We start from the raw sequence: 20,496 nt of genomic DNA, 5'->3' as shown, positions 1-20,496 counted from the left end.
ACTGGATCATTTTGTTATTTCATTATATTACTCCTCTAAATTCTCACTAGTTTGGGTAGTTGATTTTTTGTAAGTCCATTTTTTTTTTTTTTTTTGATTAAGTAGTGAAAAAGTCCAAGAATTAAGCCACACCAACGTTAGCAGCAATAATACAAAACAATTTCTTTAAACGGCTTACGAATCCTTTTCTTCTTAGATTTCTCATTTTCTTCCCTACGCTTTACCGATGTTTTTCTTCTCAATGACAGTTTTTTTGTTTTAATATATACATCTTATGTGAAATGGTCAGCACATACTATAACTTAACTAGCAAAATGAAAAACACAACTGTTTGGTGTTTTTAAATGCATACGTGGTATAAATTTATATAGTCACATGGCTCAATAAGGAAGAGTCAACAAAAAGTCAAATGTTTTGTTTTTATATTATAATATAGATTTCACTACATAAATGATATATTGCCCATAAAAAAATAAAAATAAAAAATAAAAAATAAAAAAAAGATTTATTGCCTACAAGAAAAAGTAATTCAAATGTTCAGTAGTGGATGAACTCGGTTGCATGGTTTCGGTTGTGGCTGAGCTCAGTCCAGCCATGGAGGCTTTGGCTTTCAATCTTCAATAGGGGAGGGAGAGGAAAAAAAAAAATAGAATAAAATATTCATTTTACACAGTTATACACAACACTACAGCTTTTCAATATTTAAACATCTTTACATAATCTAATGTGAGCCAAGGATTTTGTAGTTGAATTGATAGCTTGTGCATGGAGTTTAGGAAAAAAGTTTGAGCTGCAAGTTTAACAGTATATTGTAATTATCTATAAAAATAAAAAATAAAATAATCTAATGTGGGTAATTTTTGAGAATTAGATGTGCAAAATTTAGTCCTTACGCATACATGGATCAATGCACCTGCTCTAACTGGAATATATATGAGTGCGTTGGGCACGCCTTGACTGAAGAGGTTGAACAATTGAGTTCCCTAAAATAGGGGCTATTATTTTTGCTGAATTGAGTCAATCCTGCTAAAGATATGCTCTAATAATACATGTAGGCTAAGCCTAATTGGCTTGCTGTGTAGATAGTTTTGCTAATATGTTGGGCTGCGCAAACCTGGACTGATGGGTATGCGCAACCCAACATATTGGATATGCCTACTCATGTTTGTGCTTCATTCATATACGAAAGAGTTCTATGATTCTACTCTTCCCCGTAAGAGTTTTGAATTTTCATGTGGTGTAATTAACGCCCTAAGAGGTATACGTTACTGTTATATTATGTGGTCTGTATGACTTCTGGCTGATTGATTTTGGGTATATATATATATATATATATATATTTTTTTTTTTTTTTTTTTTTTGTGGAGAGAAATTTTATTGAAGTAAGGGAAGTACAAAACAAAGTACAAAACTCTGGTCATGTTACCACCCAGAGACCAAGGAAAATAACCCAGTAAGTTTGCCAAAAAAGTCCAGACTTAATGCAACAGATTAGTTGAATGAAAAGAAAATAAAACTCCCATTGCTCAAAAGAAAATCTAATTACTCCTCCGTGTTGCGCATAACCTCTGGTACACAGACCAAAAATCCATTTGCCCCATCGACTATCATCTTTGGATGCTGCAGGACTTTGTCAAAGTAGAACTTATTTCGTGCATTCCATATAGATGGAAGGTCTCTCCTGCATAATTTGCACATTTCTGAAGTTTCCCCCGACACATAGCCCACACGTTCCTGACAAAGGGGCACTCCCACGGAATGTGTCCAACAAATTCTTGTGAGTTGCAGCATAATTCACATCAGGGTTCAACTTGCACCTTACGCTACTACAAATTTTCTCTAGTAGGCAGTATATTGGCACAAGCACGCCACAGAAAAGTACGAACCTTAGGTGGAGTATTTAGAGTCCAAATCTTTTTTCCAGAGGTGCCGATTAGACCTAGCACCTGAGTGCTCAGTTCTGGATTGCTCTTTCATCCTTAAAGCTACATGATAAGTTGTTTTCACAGTGAACGTATTAGTATCATTCTCCTTCCAGATCAGTGTGTCCCGCAATGAAGTTCTTGACAAAGGGATTGCCAATAGTTCCATCCGTGTCCTGTGAGCAAACAGGTCATAAAGATTTTATTCCTATCCCTTTACATTTGCATGGTGGCCAAATCAATGAGGTCCCTCACATAGAAATTAGGTCGAGGCTCTCCTAGAAATACTGGCTTATGAGACAACCAATTACGAGTTGAAAATTCAATAGTTCTCCCATCGCCCACCCTCCACATTGACCCTTCCTTTATGATGTCCTTTGCTGCCAACAAGCTATGCCACACATATGAAGGATTATTGTCAAGGCTAGCATCCATAAAAGAGCATGTAGGAAAGTACCTCGACTTGTACACTCGATAGAACAGTGAATGAGTGCTGTGAATTAATCTTCATGCTTATTTAGCTAGTAAAGCTAAATTAAACACTTGAATATCTCGGAAGTCCATACCCCTATATTTCTTTTGGGTACACTACTTTTTCCAAATGATCCAATGGATTTTTTTCTCATCATTTGTCTACCCCCACCAATATTTTGCCAATGTAGAATTGATGTTATCACATGGAGCCTTAGGAATTTTAAAAATGCCTATAGAGTAAGTAAGGATGGCTTGAGCCACTGTTTTAATTAGAATTTCCCTACTTGATTTTGAGATAAATTTTTCTTTCCATCCCATAATTCTTTTGGTTTTTTTTTTTTTTTTTTTTTTTTTCTCTGAAAGGTCTCTAACGGTATTCACCTTTGATTTACCTCCAACCATAGGGAGGCTGTGAGGCACATACATTGCAGTCGTTTTTTGTGATAGATTTGTTCAACGTTTCCTTTTTTTTTTTTTCCTTCAATAGTTGGGGTTAGGAGATTTAAACTTTGTATATTATCTGTGGTAATACGAAGATGTGCCAAACAGTTAAACTAAAAAGTTGTTGGCGTTCAAAGTTCAAACTAATTCAACTACAAAGCAAGTTTTAGAAGCTTCAAGCCCTTTGACAGGTTTCTTAGAAGGAAAATTCAGAATAGGCAAACCTACACATTAAGGGGGTGTTTGGTATATGTTTTCAAACAATAATTTTCAATTTTTAAACAACATTATATGTATTTCCACACACTTTTTCACCCATACGTATTTTTTTACATGTTTTCAAACAATAATTTTCAGTTTTTAAGTGTATGTACCAAACACCCCTAAAACCTTTTATTTAAATTTGATTTTTGTCATTTTAGCCCTATAAATGTATTTTCATCGTCAACATAATCATTCCATAAAAAATCAATAAATTTGACACTTTTACGAAACGCCATAATTTTACTCTTTTTAATTTTAATATTAGAAAATTACACAACGTTTAGTATTATGTTGCAAACTGGATCACATTCCTTGCCGGAGTTGACCTGAGCTGGCTGAGCATCTTACAGAATAAATGATATAAAAACGATCAAAAACATCTGGCGTTTTCTACGACATAATAATAATATATAATAATAAGAAATGTTTAATATATATATATATATATATATATCTATATTTATAGCTTTCTTCTTCTTCTTCGTAGTCGTAGTCTTCTTATTTTAATTATTACTCGTATATCAGATATTACTTATTTTACTATATCTGATCCTTTGGAATTATTATATCAGGTCCTGCTTAGCTTTTTTCTTGGTCTGCATTGTATATCCCCATACGTGCCTCAATGCTTTTGATTGATTTTTTTTTTTTTTCTCTAAAAAAATTTAATATTTATTGGAACACACACAAAAACAAATACACTAGTGTTTTAAACCGATTTAAAACACTAATGTTTTTGGTAGATATATGTTGGGCAATGTGAAGCATAGTTGTATTTAATCGAGATTATATCTCAATTCAATGTAAAAATACTACAGTTTTTAATGAAAGGTTTTTTGATGCTTAGTCCATATTGGCCCAAAATTGGAAATTTTTGACCCCTTTTTAGCCCATTTTGAATCTTATGTGTAGGATATATAATACCATTATTTTTTATGGTTTAGTGTGTTATTTTGGAAGAAGAAATATTGTACTACTGCATCTTGTATGTTTCTTTGAAAATAATGAAATCATTGCAACTCCATGAATGTAGGTAAATTTGTTAAATCACGTAAATATTATCTTGTGAGATTGCTTTTGGTACATATATATATATATATATATATATATACGTTAGGTTGTAAGACTTTAGAAACTAATGTGTTAGAACTTCAATTTGTATTATGTTGGCAAACCATGATCAAAACATAGAGTCTATGTTTAGATTTGCTCAAAGTGTGTTTTATTGTAAAATTGGAATTGAGTGACCGTAGAATTTATTGGACAAAATCTGCAAGGCTCGATCGAACCATGTGCAAATATATTTTTCTGCAGAAATTCCAATTTAGCCCAAGGTCGTTTGACGTGTAGGGTTTTGTATTTTACTCCAAATATTAAAGGAAAAACCATAATTACATTTTATGAGTCTTTGGAGTGTTGTGTGTTGAATCTTTTGTGAGATCTAGAGGGGTTTACCTTTGTACACACATAAAGCTATCAAGATCAAAATTTACATCAAGAACTTGATGGTTGCTTTAGTTGCTACTTAAAGAACTTAAAGAAGATCTAAAACCTTTGAGTGGAGTCTCAAAGTCGCAAGTAGGAGAACCTTGTGGTTGCAGCAAATCAAGGAAAGAAGTAGTTCATGCACTTGGAGTTATCACGTGGTTGTGGTAGTAAGTTTTCTACTCGAGGTAGCAATAGGATGTTAGTGGTTTAAGTCTTATTGTAAAAACTTCAATTCTTTCATAGTGAATTTGTTTTTACTTTAAGGATAGTTAGGTTAAATCTTCCCCAGGTTTTTTACTGATTAGGTTTTCCTAGGTTATCATATCATGTGCTCTTTATATTTCTGCATTGTTTATATGATATGATTTTATTATATTAACCTAGAACTGAATAATTTATCTAAGTAATCACTTAACTAAATAACTAGATTAAATAACTTGTGTTAAGGGGTCTAAAAACGAACAATATATATATATATATAAATATATATATATTTTTTCATATCATAGATTTAGGAATTTCATGTTTATTCCATACAATATATGTTTTCTAGTTCTATTCTTTAGTTTTTAGTGTTGGTCATGAGAGAGAGGCATTGGTTGTTTGTCTGTCTCTTTGCGGGTAGTGGTTATGTCACTCCTTGAACTTCTATTTTATCCAATTTACTCCATGAACTATACATATTTGCCAAAATGAGACTTTCGCTCATCTACCATTGACCCATGTGTGAATAAAAAGTTTATTCAGTAAATTGTCTAAAGTAAAAGTTCAAGGATTATATTAATAACTACCCCAAAATTCAAGTCATAACATTTTCTTCCTAATTTAAAAATTCTTAACAAATGCTATATTACATTAAAATGAATGGAGCCCAAATGAATTAATTAAACAATAAGTTAGAAAATTAAATGAGAAAAAGTGAAAGTTCAAATGCGGTTAGTGAGTTTAGGAGAGGGTTTAATAGAGGGTTTTAGTTAGCTCAACTAGTAAAATATCTGATAGTTGAATAAGAGATTTGAGATTCAATACCCGCCTAAACCAAAAACCGATTTATATATTGGTTTGATAATAAATAATTATCATTAAGAACATACGTTATAGGTTGAAACTGATCCCCAGAAAAAAGAAAAAAAAAAAAGAGACAAATGTGGGGGTTTAATATTTCAACAATAAAATTAAAAAAAAAAAAAAAAATCATCGTATAAGGAGAGTGCCCTTCTTATTTTTAAGTCTCTATATATCTTTAGTTAAAAAAAAAGAATTTTAATCGTTTAAAATTTATTTTTTTGCTAAAATGGAATAAAATTAAACTAGCATATGAAAAGGTGCAGCAATCCCAACACACAACTTAAAAAACTATACAAATACTTTGTACTCAAACTTTCACATGGACCTGCACCATCAGGTGAGGCACGTGGACCAAAGTTAAAATTGATTTTAACTTACAAAGCAGATTGTAGAAACTTTCGAGTCAAGAGCCCTTAACATGGAGGTACACATGATGAGGCACATAAATTGCACTCGTTTTCCGTGAATTAAACTTCAAATTGAGTCAACAAAACAAGTTTTAGAGACTTTAAACCCTTTGGCAGGTTTCGTAGAAGGAAATTCAAAATAGACAAAAAATAAAATGACATTTCCGAGTAACAAAAACAGGGGTCCAGTAACCTCTCAACATGGTACCGGTGAGGCGTCGCAGACACCGGCGGCATAAGGGATAGTTTCAGCTAACCCTAAGGTAAAAGGAATGAATGACAATACGGAAACAGTCCCGGATTCTCAGGAAATTAATGTCGTGCATGAAGGAAGGGATAGATATGAAATGGATACGTGGGGCGCGAATCATGGGGATATAAACTTGGTGCATTCAAATTCTAAGGACGTTAGTAAGGAAGTGTCCATTCTTGCTGAGCATGTGACGGAGAATGTCCAGCTTGGGCCGGCAAAGCCCACGGCCAAATGGACCAGAATTCCTCGGATGGATTATGGGCTAGAAAATGGAGATGAGGTTAAATCCTTTCCAATTTTGGGGAAGAGAGGATCGGCCCAGTTGGTGGGAGAGGAAGTTGCAGAAAAGAACGTGAAACAGGGGGTGAAACGGGGGAAACTCCAAGATGACAATTCACTAAATTCAGCGGCAGGGGTGCTCGATCACCCTTGCTGATCACAATGAAGCTGCTGAGTTGGAACTACCAAGGGCTTGGGAACCCTTGGACAGTTCGAAGCCTTCACAAAATGGTGAAGGATCAAGCTCCCAATATTTGTTTCCTCATGGAAACAAGGCTGGACAAGAAAGGTTATAAGAAGCATTGTAAGGACCTGCCATTTCCCAATCAACTCATAGTGAAAAACCCAAATTCTGGAGGCGGTTTAGCTTTGAGCTGGAAACATGGAGTGGACGTGGATGTTATTAATTTTACACAAAACCACATTTTAGCAAGGGTAAGGGAGGAGGACGGTTTTGTGTGGTACATGGCTTGTTTTTATGACTGGCCAGAGTCTTCGCAGAAATCCAAGTCATGGGCTTTACTCCATCACTTGATGTCTTTCGTAGAGGGTCCTTGGATGTGCATAGGGGATTTCAACGCCATTTTGCATTCTCATGAGAAACAGAGTGCTCGAGCACCTCCATACAGCCAAATGGATGAGTTCAAGGAAGCTTTGGAACAGTGCCACCTAACTGATTTGGGGTTTGTTGGGTATCCTTTCACTTGGAATAACAAACGTCCAGGTTTGACCAACACTAGGCAGTGCTTAGATCGTGCAGTAGCAACAGAGAGTTGGAAAATGAAATTTTCGGCAAGTGTTGTTAATCATCTTGTTTCACATGCTTCTAACCATGCACCAATACTTTTGTAGGTTAGAACTCCTAGAAGCAGTTGTGCAAGGGTTCCAAGACCTTTCAAGTTTGAAGAGTCGTGGTTACTGTGGGAGGACTGTGAAGCAATGGTTCATGAGGCTTGGACAAAACCGGTTGGATTGTGCTCGGGTTTGAACGAGATAAAGGAGAGAATTTCAAGATGTGGAATGGACCTGCATGCGTGGGGCTCCACCAAAACCCACCCTGATATAGAGAGAATCAAAACACTCCAAAAACGGGTGGAAGACCTCAACAAGGAAGAGACAACAGATGACAGTAAGGCTGAATTCTTAGCAATAAGTAAGGAGCTGGATGATCTATTAATGAAACAAGAGATTTACTGGGCACAACGTTCAAGGATTTCACGGCTAAAGCATGGGGATAAGAACACGAAATTTTTTCACTCTAAGGTATCAAATAGAAGAAGGAGAAACTTGATTCAGGGTATAAGAACACAAGACAATAGGTGGGTGGAGGACATATCAGATATTGGTCAGGTAGCCACCAGTTATTTTGAGAGGATGTTTACAGCAGGTACATGTGACCGGGTGGAGGAGTGTTTGAATGCCGTTCAGCAAAAAATCACTGAGGATATGAAGGAGATTTTGACCAGGGATTACAGTGTGGATGAGATCAAAGTAACGTTGTTCCAAATGGGACCAACAAAGGCACCTGGACCCGATGGTATGAATGTACTTTTTTACCAAAAATTTTGGAATATTGTTGGTGATGATGTTGTTGTAGTGGTATTAGATTTTCTAAATTCTAGAAATATGGACCCTGCTGTGAATTACACCCACATTATTCTGATCCCAAAAATCAAATCCCCAGAGAAAATGTTTGAATATAGACCTATCAGTCTTTGTAATGTCATATATAAAATAATTTTTAAAGTCCTAGCCAACAGACTGAAACAAATACTTCCCCAGATAATCTCTCCTAACCAGAATGCCTTTGTTCCTAGCCTCCTTATAACTGATAATATTTTGGTGGCTTATGAATACTTACATGCCATGCATTGTTATAAAAAAGGCAAAAAGGGCTCTATTGCACTAAAACTGGACATTAGTAAAGCTTATGACAGGGTTGAGTGGGCCTTTCTTAAAGGCATTATGGAAAAGATGGGGTTTCCTATGATTTGGATTGATCGGGTCATGTCTTGTGTTACCACTCCTTCTTTCTCTATATGTATTAATGGTAAACCCCTTGGTAATATCTCACCATCTAGAGGGATCCGGTAGGGAGACCCATTATCTCCTTATTTGTTTCTCCTATGTGCAGAGGGTTTTACTTCACTTCTAGCCAAAGCTGAGATGGAGGGGCATATTCATGGGATGTCCATTTGCAGAAGTGCTCCCTGTATTTCTAACCTTCTATTTGCAGATGATTCTCTAGTATTCTGCCAGGCAAACCAAGGAGAGGTGCAGGGGTTGATGGAGATCTTGGATTTGTATGCTTCAGCATCAGGGCAATGCATAAATTTGGAAAAGTCTTCCATTTATTTTAGCAGCAATACTGAAGCAAGGCACAGGGAAGAGATTAAGAACATGTTAGGGGTACAGGAAGTCGCAAGATTTGAATCTTATTTAGGGCTACCAACCTTGATTGGTAGATGTAAATATCAAACCTTCTCCTTTCTCAAGGATAGAATTTGGAAAAAGCTCCAAGGTTGGAAGGGTAAACTGTTGTCGAGGGCGGGGAAGGAGGTACTAATAAAAGCTGTAGCTCAATCTATTCTCACATACACTATGGGGGTTTTTCTTTTACCTCTGAAGCTCTGTAATGAACTCAATGCCATGTGTGCTCGATTCTGGTGGGGTCAGGTGGGTGATGAAAGGAAGATCCATTGGAAGAGTTGGGATTCGATGTCTAAGCCAAAGAGGGAAGGGGGCATGGGATTTAGGGACATTCAGTGTTTTAATTTGGCAATGCTTGCCAAGCAAGGTTGGAGGCTGATCCAAGATAAAGGTTCATTGGTATATGCTTGTTTCAAGGCTAGGTACTTTCCAAGGTGCAGTTTCTTGGAGGCTAAAGATGCTCCCAACAGCTCGTATGTTTGGAAAAGTATTCTAGCTACTCAAGAAATCCTGAAAAATGGATGTTGCTAGTGGGTGGGAATTGGAGTTGATATTAGAGTTATGGCAGAGAAGTGGATACTGAATCATCTTAGCAACATGGTGATTTACCAACCATAGGAGGTAGAATGGGAATGGAGGGTGGTGGAACTTATAGACTGGAATGTTGGTGCCTGGGATAAAAATTTGATAGAGATGAAGTTCCATAAAAAAGATGCTGATGCAATCCTTAGAATCCCTCTTAGTAGAAGATTCGTGGCTGACTCTATTTTTTGGCTCTTCAATAGAGATGGGGACTATTCTGTCAAGTTAGGTTATAAGGTAGCATGTAAAGTCAGGAAGGAAGCAAGCTTGCAGGGAGAAAGCTCAATGGCAGGAGATAGTAAGTTGGTGTGGAGAAAGATATGGCAGATGCACATCCCAAATAAAATTAAAGTCTTCGTGTAGCGGGCTTGTCATGGTATTCTACCTACTTGTGCCAACCTGCTTCAAAAACATGTAGTTGAAGATAGTACATGTGTACTCTGTAAATGTACTAGTGAAACAGAGCTGCATGTGTTGTGGGAATGTGGCGTGGCTCAAGACATATGGGCTGGGAGCATGAGGAAGTTACAAAAAGGTAAGGGTGGCCAACTTGATTTTCTGCAATTGGTGGAGGAATTAAAGGTGAAGCTGTCACGGGAGGAGCTAGAGTTGTTTTTCGTACAGGCTTGGCTCATATGGACTCAGCGCAATACAGTGACGTTTGGTGGAGTGATTCAGGACCCTTCTCGGCTGGTGAAGAGAGCTGGTGAATACTTGGAGGAGTTTAAAATGTCCCAAGTCCAGCTAGTTGTGTCGACAGTTAGTGCGAGAAGTTCAAGGTGGATTCCCTTGCCATGCCTGAGTTACAAGCTCAACTTTGATGCAACCATCTTCCAGGATGGTGAGGCGTCGGGTTTTGGGATGGTGATCCGGAATAACGGTGGGGAGGTTATGGCAGCTCTATCTGCAAGAGGACCGGTTGTCTCTGATAGTGAGGAAGCGGAAGTTTTGGCTTATAGGAAGGCGTTGGAGTTTGCTACAGATTCGGGCTTCACTGAGCTGATACTTGAAGGAGACAACTCAGTGGTTATGAACGCCATTTCAAGCTCACGCATGTTTCAGTCCAGGTTGGGCCATCTGTATTCCGACATCAACTGCCTGGCTACGGGACTACCTGTACGTTCGCTATCCTGTGTTGCTCGTTCAACTAACTCCGTGGCTCACTCTCTAGCTCGTTTTGCACAATGTATCAATGAGGATATGATTTGGCTGGAGGAATCCCCTCAACCGGCCTTGGAAGCTCTATACTTTGATGCACACTAAGTTTTAATATAAAGTTGCATTTTCAAAAAAGGAGTTGACCTAGACCATCTTAGTCAATACAGGGTATAAAAATGCTAAATAGCATTTGGCATGTTCTACAGGTTATAATAATAGCATACAAAATGTTTAGTATATACATGTGCAGATATATTTAGCCAAAAACAAAAGTGTAGATATGGCGCCGGTCGGCATATTGATGCTCACACCTCACGAAGCAGCAGCTTTTAGATGAAAGATGAGAGGAGTCTTTGAGTCTTTATCATCCAGAATTGTAGAAAAATTAAGAAACAGATGTGAATTTATAAAGTTGTCTGGTTTGACCCTGGTCAAACAAGACAACTAAATATTGAGCGGACTTGTTTGGTTATTATGCTAATGACCCATGGGCACCTTCAAACGGTCAGACCGGACAATTAAATATTGAGCGGAGTTGTCTGGTTATTGTACTAATGACCCATGGACACCTTCAAACGTACTATAAAGTTGTCTAGTTTGACCCTGGTCAGACGATCTGAAATAATGTTGCAAAGAAAAAATGAAATGTTCATTAGTATTATATTATCCATTGGGTAAAGGGTTTCACATTCCTAGTAGGGTCACTCTAGCTACCATCTTACCAAATACATAATATTATACAGTAGCTAAGGCTGTCCATGGTTGGGTTTGTGCCCGATCCGGACTCGACCCGAAACTTTCGAGTGGGTGAAAACGAAACTCGAAAATGACCCGGAATGCTAGTCAGATTGTTGGGTTTCAAGTTGTACTGGTCGGTTTTGGGTTTTATTGCTCGTGCTATTATTTTGGCCAGATTCGTTAAGATCTAGTCAATATTTGGTCAGATCCATTGAGATCTAGCCAGATCACGACAAGATCTCGCTAGATCTCGTCGAATCTGGACTAGATCTCAACGAGGTCTCGCTGGATCTGATGGGTTTCAAGTAAATTTTCACCGAAGAACTCCAAATATTGTCGGTTTTTGTATGTTTTCGTCGAAAAAACTTCGAATATCGCCAAAAGTTTTTGGTTTTAGGATCAAGTCAAGTGGCTCGGGTTTTGGGAAAGGAAACCTGCCAACCGACCTGAAGGTGTCGAGTTCTGTGGGTGGCAACCTACCACCGACCGACGAAGTGGTCAGTTTGGGCAGTTTTTGCTTTGGGTTCGAGCGAGTTGCTTGGGTTGGTTGGGTTTCCGGGTTGGGTGGATGGTCCTAACTGTAGCATGTAAGCATTTTCTATAGTATCATAAGAATTGTATGAAGTGTTTAGTATATAACTGAGATATGGGGTTGGCATTCATACTCACGAGTTAAGGAGAAGTAGCATCAGCATGGAGATAAAAGAGAAGAGATGCCCACTCAGTGTATAATATAATATAATTTTTAGAAAGAATGTATAAAAAAAAAAGTAAGAATACTCTTAAGGAAATTATTAATAAATCATGATAAGAAAATTTTAAAAACCATTTTTATTGGAAATATAAAAAATTATCAATAACATTTATTATTTTATCATTTTTTTCAATAATATGTTTCTAAAAATAGTTTCTAAACCAAACCAATACCCTAAGGTATTGGACCCTATGAGATTGGTTTATAATATTTCGAGTGCATTTTCCAAAAAGTAATAATCTATTAAATGCACCTTAATTATGGGAAAAAGATTTCCATATATCGAGTGCATATATCTCCCTGACCTATGAGGTGTACGAAAACCACCTCCTTCTCTGTGACAATTGTAAACAGAAACTATTACTCACTCTGTCCCAATTTGTTTGTCCTATTTGAAAAATCAATTTTTTTAAGAGAACATCATTTATTGTATTGTCTGCCTTATAAAAATGTATAAGTTTACAAAACTACCCTTAAATAAATTTATCATTTTTTTAAAAAAAGTTATCCTTAATGAGGCAACTAAAAAGATGTCCTAATTAGATTGATTTTTAAAAATATTTGTTAGTTTTCTTTTAAAATAGTTTTGAAAATAAAGTCAGGGCATAATAGGAATATTAGTAAATTAATTACTTTTATTTTTAGAAACAAGACAATATTTTGGGACATCCCAAAATGGAATAAAAGACAAACAAACAAGGATAATGGAGTATTAGTTTATAACTTTTTTTTTTTTTCTTTTTAGCACCACCCTCGCAGTGAGATATGATTGGTTCGTCCTATTTTGTGAAGAATATGATTGGTCAGTAATAGTTAGCCACCATAATTCTAGAAAAATTAAGGAACAGATGTGAAGATTATAGCTAGCTAGATTCCGAAGTATTAATTAAATATTGGTTATTGTGCTAATGACCCATGGGCACCTTCAAACGTAGTATAAAGTTGTCTGGTTTGACCCTGGTCAGACGATCTGAATTAATGTTGCAAAGAAAAAATGAAATGTTCATTAGTACTATATTATCATTATATTAAAGGGTTTCGCATTCCTGGTGGCGTCACTCTAGCCATCATCTTAGCAAATACATAATATTATACTGCATGTAGCATGCAAGCATTTTCTACAGTGTCATAAGATTTGTACGAAATGTTTAGTATATAACTGAGATATGGGGTTGGCATTGATACTAATGAGTTAAGGAGAAGTAGCATCAGCATGGATATTATAAAAGAGGAGAGAACTGTTGATAATCTGGTTGGGAGACGTGGATCAGTCCTACGAAAGAAAAAGAAAACAAAGAAATCAAAGCGCGATGAAGGAAGGTATATCTTTTATCTTTCATAATTTTCTGGTAACTAAAGTGAAAACACTAGCTACTTAGTAGTTACTAACTAGCCAGTTACGTTGCCAAGGGAAGATGTAAATATAAAGGTTTTTACCTCGAGGTCGTTATTGAATTTAACACATACTTTAATTTTGTGAAAGATAAAATTTGGCTACAAATTATTTTGTAACTAATGGCTACAACTCCTGCAAAACAATTAACATGATTATATATTTTAAAATTTTAACAATCGGATTGATGACATAACTATTAGTATTTGATATTTGATTTTTTGAAAATTTTGAAAGCATAATGGATATAAGAAGAAAATGTATTTCAACGATGGATTTAGCAAATGTAAGATCTAATAAAAAAAATATTGAGTGGAGTTGTAACCATTAGCCAAACTTTGTCCTTTTGTAATATTTTTTTTTATAGATATGATAGAATTTTAATTTATGGTATTTGTACAATGATAATCACTTTTTATGTTTTTGATACATATGTGAAATTTTATGTTAATAAGATATTATTTACTATTTGATTTATAGATTTTTTTTTAGCATAATTTTAGACTATAAAAGTTTCAAATTTAAATATTTGATTGATAGCATAATTATTGATCTTTAATATTTAATTTTTTGGAAATTTTGAAAGCGTGATGGATAAAAAAGAAAATATATTCAATAGTAGATTTAACAAAATTAAGATTTAATAATAAAAAAATATTGAGTGGAGTTGTAACCATTGGCCAAACTTTGCTCTTTTGTAGTTTATTTATTTATTTTTTATAGATATGATAAAATTTTAATTTATGGCATTTCTACCATGATAATCACTCTTTATCAATTAGTTTAAAACATCAATTTATTTTTTGTATAAATAGGATTCAAAGTAGGAAGTCAATACTGTACAAGTATCTATGGAACCAAAATGTGCAAATTAAATAAGGCTTTACAGCCCGAGATATTTATTGAATCTATACTTGGGAGGTAATCGGGAGAGAGGAAAGAACCACAAGAAAGCACAAGTCTTTGTTGCATACTTGCATAGTGTTTTTCTTTCTTTCTTTCTTTCTTTTAATTTTAATTTATTTTTAAAAGATTTTAACAAATGATAATTTTTGGACTATACTAAAGATGAAATTAATTTAGTCTCCGTAGTTCTTCATATGGGCTTCCTTTTTCTGTTTTTTTATGAAATGTTTTTCCTTATTTGCATCATATGGTTTACCTATCATGAAGTGCTTCACTTTAGCTATTTTCTTAACGTTTAAATTAAATTTTATAAGCCACTATCTTGTCTTTTTTGTTTTTTTCCCCCCACTTTGATCAATGAAGGTGTATCACAAAAAATTGGGTAATGTGACAAAATCATGTGCACAAAATACTGAGGGGAAATCCATATTCCATACTTTGATATTGAACTGATCACACTACCAAAAAAAAAAAAAAAAAGACTATAGTCGCATTTGCAAAACGCAGCTATAGCCTATAAAAAACGCAGCTAAAGGCTATAGCTGCGTTTTTATAGCCGCGTTTCCAAACATGGCCTATGCAGCGAGGCTATAGCCCCCTGCAGGGACCTAGAGCTGCGTTTTCAAAAACGCAGCTCAAACCGGGGTCTGTAGCTGCGTTTTAGATAGCCTAGAGCTGCGTTTTTTCACAACCCATAAGCTGAGACCTATAGCTGCATTTTTATAAAAAACGCGGCTATAGACTTGCTCTGGGCTGTGTTTAAAACATGGCTATAGGCCACAGCTATAGGTCTCAGCTTGTGGCTGTAGAAAAACGCAGCTATTGGGTGTAAAAACGCGGCTATAGGTAATAATTTTTTTTTTCAATTTTTTTTCTTCCTAAACACATTCCTGCCCAAAACAAGATCTGTAATTCCTGCCAACACTCAATAGATGCAACCAATTGGAACCAACAAAACAAATTGCCAACACTCAATAGTTCCCAACCAATTGCCAAAAGATTAATTAGATAAATGCAGCAAGTTCATTGCCCAAATAATTACATAAACAAAACAAGTTCCCAACAAAAGATTTTTGCATCACAAAATGCATATCCGTCAAGGATTTTTTACATCACAAAAAATTGTTAGCAAGCATCATGGTACTTGATCAATCAGTCCAATGCCCGTAGCTACATATATATATATATATATATATATATACCTATGACAATGAGAACACCAGAAATTGGGTTGAATTGGGCTTGCAAAAATCCCTAAGCTTGGAACACTTGAAAGACTTAGTAACATGAGAGAAAGACTAGCTGTAGTTCAACTATTTGTTAATAATTCAACAAGAGTAGTATAGTAACATAATTAGTCAATTTATCAGAGTTAAAACTTAGAGAGCAGAAAAAAATCTAGTCAAAACTTCCAATTCAATCAAGTTTAGCAATACATTAATGAAATGAAACTGTATGTGCCCTACCTTTCAACTAGAGACTAGTGGTCTAGTATTCATTTTATTTATAATAAAAAGGTAACAAAAACAGTTTAAATTTCAGGTTTGGACTATATTAATTGACAGTTTAAATTTCATGTTTGGACACAATGACGAGTTTTAACTTTTTAAAATTTTTACAATTAGAGGACATAGAGAATAAAAGAAGTGTTCATGTACTTACCGTTGCTTCTGTGGAAGGTACTTTTCCAAATCAACAACCAGCTTATTGATATATACCAACAGAAGAACCCCAAAAACTACTGAACCTGATATGATCACCACGGTTTGTTGGTCCTTGTTCTTCGATTCTATAAGCATCCACAAACCAAAATTATAAAACAATAATAATAACAATAATAATAATAATAGCATTAAATAATTAATTAATATATTTTTATTGGGCTAGCGTACTTGTCTAGACGTATAGTTAATTGACATCTAAATTTATAATAAAAAAAATCCCACTTAACTGTACTGTTTTATGCCTCAAAATATATTGAATTGAACTTGTCCCTGAGACTTGAGAGTTGAGACTTTGAAGTTTGAACACCAATTGCATGTTGCTCATTTCACATATAGATGAGAGAGATAGAGAGGGAAGAGGCAAAAAAAAAAACTATATAAAAATGTTAAACAAAAAGGTGAGTGTGATAGTGAATGGTCTTACCAGAGTAGCAATGTAGAACAAGGCAATTGATTCTTCAATTTTTCATTTTATTTAATTAAACGCATGCTTGACCAGGTTGAGATTTAATTGGCTTGGTCGAAGTAAACCTGCAATGGGAATATGGATTATGTTTTAGTACTAGGAGGCTACTGGCTAATAAGGGCTAAGGAATGGCATCATTAATATTGCTGTGATATCGTATTGATAATTGCTATTTGATGAAACCTATATCACTAGGTTTTAATACTAATTAGTTGCTAACAAATACTATTAGATTTTCTTTTGAGTAATCTCATTAATTCATTAGATTTTCTTTTGCAACCTACCCCAACTAAATTTCACTAAACAATCAAAGACCCCAGAAGAAGATATCCCCAATTTGATGTCATCTTCAATTTGGAACACCCCTTACTAACTTATTAATTATTGCTGGGTGGGAAAAAAATAGTTAAGAAGGAAACCTCCAAAATGGAGAACTGATCTGCTCCAACCCCAAAATACTAGAATGCCAAAAAATTTGAACTTTTACGAATGAAGTGCAAGTCCGTCCACTAGAATGAAGGGCATTCTGCCAATTTCAATGGCAAAATGTACAATGGCCATGCTTATAGGGTACTGATATGTCAAACAGTTTCTAGGACTCAAAAACACAAATTCCAATGACCAAAATAGAAACTAACAAAAACAAAGGACTTACTTTCAATCACAGGATTTGAAAATAGCAAAAAATCTTCTTCCAGTCCAATCACAAATATCTTTTGTGTTCTACAATAGTCAAGAATAAGATCCTTCCAAAGTTGTACCTGCTTCTCACGGGTGTCGCTTGGGCAAGGCATTTTTCATGTAAAGACTTTGAAGCAAATTGGAAATAAGATGTGAGACAAAATGGCCAAAAAAATCTTTTTCCCAAGTTTGTAACAGCAAGCAATGGGAACATAACACAATGTACAAAGAAATTCCACTAAAACTGTGTATGCTTCCAGCCACAGGAAAAAAATTGATGTTAAGCTGTAGACCATTAAACTACGGTAGAAAATAAGATCATAATAAAGAAAAAATGTTCTTTATAAAGGTTTTGAATAGGCTCAGATATTTACGCCTAGTCTTGTTTTGTGCTCCCAATTTGTTCTGCATCTAGGATCAAACCAAGTGAGAAATCATCATAATACAAGAAAAACAAAGAAGAAGAGGAAAGGAATTCACATTTGAATAACCCTCTTCCAGCTATTCAAAGTTTATTGAAGGAAATAGGGATATATGCATCTTTCATTTTAATTACTTTTTTCCTTTTGGGTCCTTAATGTGTGAATCAAATATATGGAATGAAATTTTATTCAAAATATTCAATAACCTTTGATTATAGAGAGTGCAGCCAAGTACCTTTCGTACTTCACCATCCAAAATCCTAAAAGCATTCAGGCGGGGCATACTGCCACTCCATAGGTTCACCCACTATATAAACTGTTGACAGAACACAAGTCTTCGAAATAAATAATGTTAATAATAATAGAACTTTGAAACAATTCCAACAGTTTGGTTGCTTTGAAATCAATCAAATTGGCCAAGATTCTATAAATCTCAGATTTTTTTTTTTTTAAATTATTAGAAAACTTTAGAAAGCCAAAAGCTTTGCTAAAGTGAGCCCCATTCAATTATATACTCTGGTTCCTATATTTTTGAAATCCAAAAGAAATAATTCATTCTTTTTTCAAAAAATTGTATTGAAATCAATAAATGATAGACAATAGAATTCTAAAAAGTTAACATTCTTTCATTTTCAATTGTTTTCTCAGCTAGCAAACAAAAATTCAATACAAAAAAAAGAAAAAAAAAAGTATATAGAATACGTACCCTCAGTGATATGTGCAATCTTGTCCCAATCCTGACCGGTTTCCTTTTCGCATCTTCTTTGTAACTCGGGACAACGCCTAATCTCCAGTATTTGTAAAGACGAGAGATCGCGCATCTCATCAGGCAGTGATTTCAGACCTATTTTTGTTTCTAACGAAGAAACAAACATCAAACGGTCGAAACCATTTAAAAAAAAAAAAAAAAAAAAAACAAAAAAAAGCCCCAGAAAAATATAGAAAGAATCTTCAAACTCTAGAATAAGCAAAGAGAAAAACGATTCCTATAAGTAGAGAGAGAGAGAGAGGATCTATGAGAGAGAAAGAGAGCTTACCGATTGATGAGGGAGGCGTGAGGTTGAGAGTACGACGGCGAGATTAGGGATCAGGAGCTAGGTTGAGAGTGAGCTAGGTTGAAATGGGTTCAATTGTATTTTTCAATTTAGGGTTTTTTCCAATTTATAGCAAGCCTAGAGCTGCGTTTGCTAAAACGCAGCTTGAACATATCTAGAGCTGCGTTTACCCAAACGCAGCTCTAAAAATGTTAAGCTGCGTTTATTAGACGCAGCTTCAGACATTTTGAAGCTGCATTTAATCAAACGCTGCTCCATATCAGTTTAAGCTGCGTTTAAAAAAAAAAAAAAAAAAAAAAAAAAATCTCAGGATGGCTCTAAAGTTGCATTTTTGAAAACGCAGCTTCATTCCTACCCACCTAAACACGGCTCCAACATCAAAAAACGCAGTTTCAGAGCTGTTCTATAGCCGGGTTTAATAAACGCAGCTATACAACCAGTGATAGAGCTGCATTTTACAAAAATGCAGCTCAAACAGCACCATGAGCGCAAGACTGTGTCCCATATGTAGTTTTATTTATTTATTTATTTAAATCATAGTTTTATATATGATGCTATAGCATCATATATAGAGGATCATTTTTTTTTTTTTTAAATGAAAATATATAGGATTACTTAATCCTAAGCGCAAGTCATTGTTGCAATTTTTTGTTTTGATCTGGTTTTCTTTTTGGGTTGGAAAGGAAAATGCAAGGAACTTGCGTATATAATTTTTTTTAGAGAAAGAAAAGAAATTTATATACACTCAGCCAGATTAGTAATCGGAACATTTGCTAATTCAGGTTCTGTTAGCTACATTCTTGGTTTTATTCTTCAAAGCTTTAGAGTCTAGAATCTACTACTGTATTGGATGAACTTATATTGTTATCTTAAAACGGAATGGACAACCTTTTTAAGTATTATCTTTTGGAGAAGGTTTAACTTCAAACATATTTTGAGTTATCAACCTAACATGTAGCAATTGAGAAAATTATTTATGTGTAGTTTTAGTTACATAATCTTTTTAATAAGTCATGAGTAATGAGTCATGTAACTTGTTTAATTAAATAATACACAATGATAAATAATTTGTAATCAATGAGTTGAAAATGGTAACATTAAAAATATTTGGAGCAAAACAATGTTTTGCACAATATAATGAAAAAAACTAAAAGCAAAACCCATTTTTCAAGTGTTTTTTCATACTTATTTCTAGGATTAACTAAAGTTAACTTTTTGTACTGCCAGTCTTATAGTATTATCGAACCAGTTAATATCATTTTATAATATTTATATTTTTTTTTCCAAACCCACGTTTGGTGTCATGCCAACTTTATATTATATGATTAAATTGTCATCAATAATTATATCTACATCTTGTTTTTCAACTGTGCAAATGAGAAAGAAGTCTGTTCCTCCACAAAATTTCACGAGCCTCTCAATTGTCTCATCACTATTATACTTGGAATTTTTGCAACACACTATCAAGTCTTGGACATCTCTCCACTCAAAGAATATGGTGCAATCATGTTGTTCTTCTTCATGGCAGCAGTTATCTACTGCATTGCACTTTTGGGAATAATTCTAAGACCTCAAAGCGCAAAATACCTGC

General features: G+C 34.8%; 1 long non-coding RNA gene across 2 annotated transcripts; it reads right to left on the bottom strand.

Annotated features, from left to right (window-relative positions):
* Positions 1-16,087: 16,087 nt before the first annotated feature.
* Positions 16,088-18,992, bottom strand: LOC115983755. Of its 2 annotated transcripts, XR_004090192.1 has the most exons (5): positions 18,888-18,992; positions 18,557-18,706; positions 17,403-18,166; positions 16,706-16,812; positions 16,088-16,346 (listed from the first exon to the last, which is right to left on the bottom strand). It is a non-coding gene; the product is annotated as an uncharacterized LOC115983755 (long non-coding RNA). The 2 variants fall into 2 exon arrangements; XR_004090191.1 differs by lacking the exon at positions 16,706-16,812.
* Positions 18,993-20,496: the final 1,504 nt, after the last annotated feature.

Source organism: Quercus lobata, chromosome 4 (assembly GCF_001633185.2).
Source record: "Quercus lobata isolate SW786 chromosome 4, ValleyOak3.0 Primary Assembly, whole genome shotgun sequence".
Classification (NCBI taxonomy): Eukaryota; Viridiplantae; Streptophyta; class Magnoliopsida; order Fagales; family Fagaceae; genus Quercus; species Quercus lobata.
This window is presented reverse-complemented; position numbering and strand designations above follow the sequence as displayed.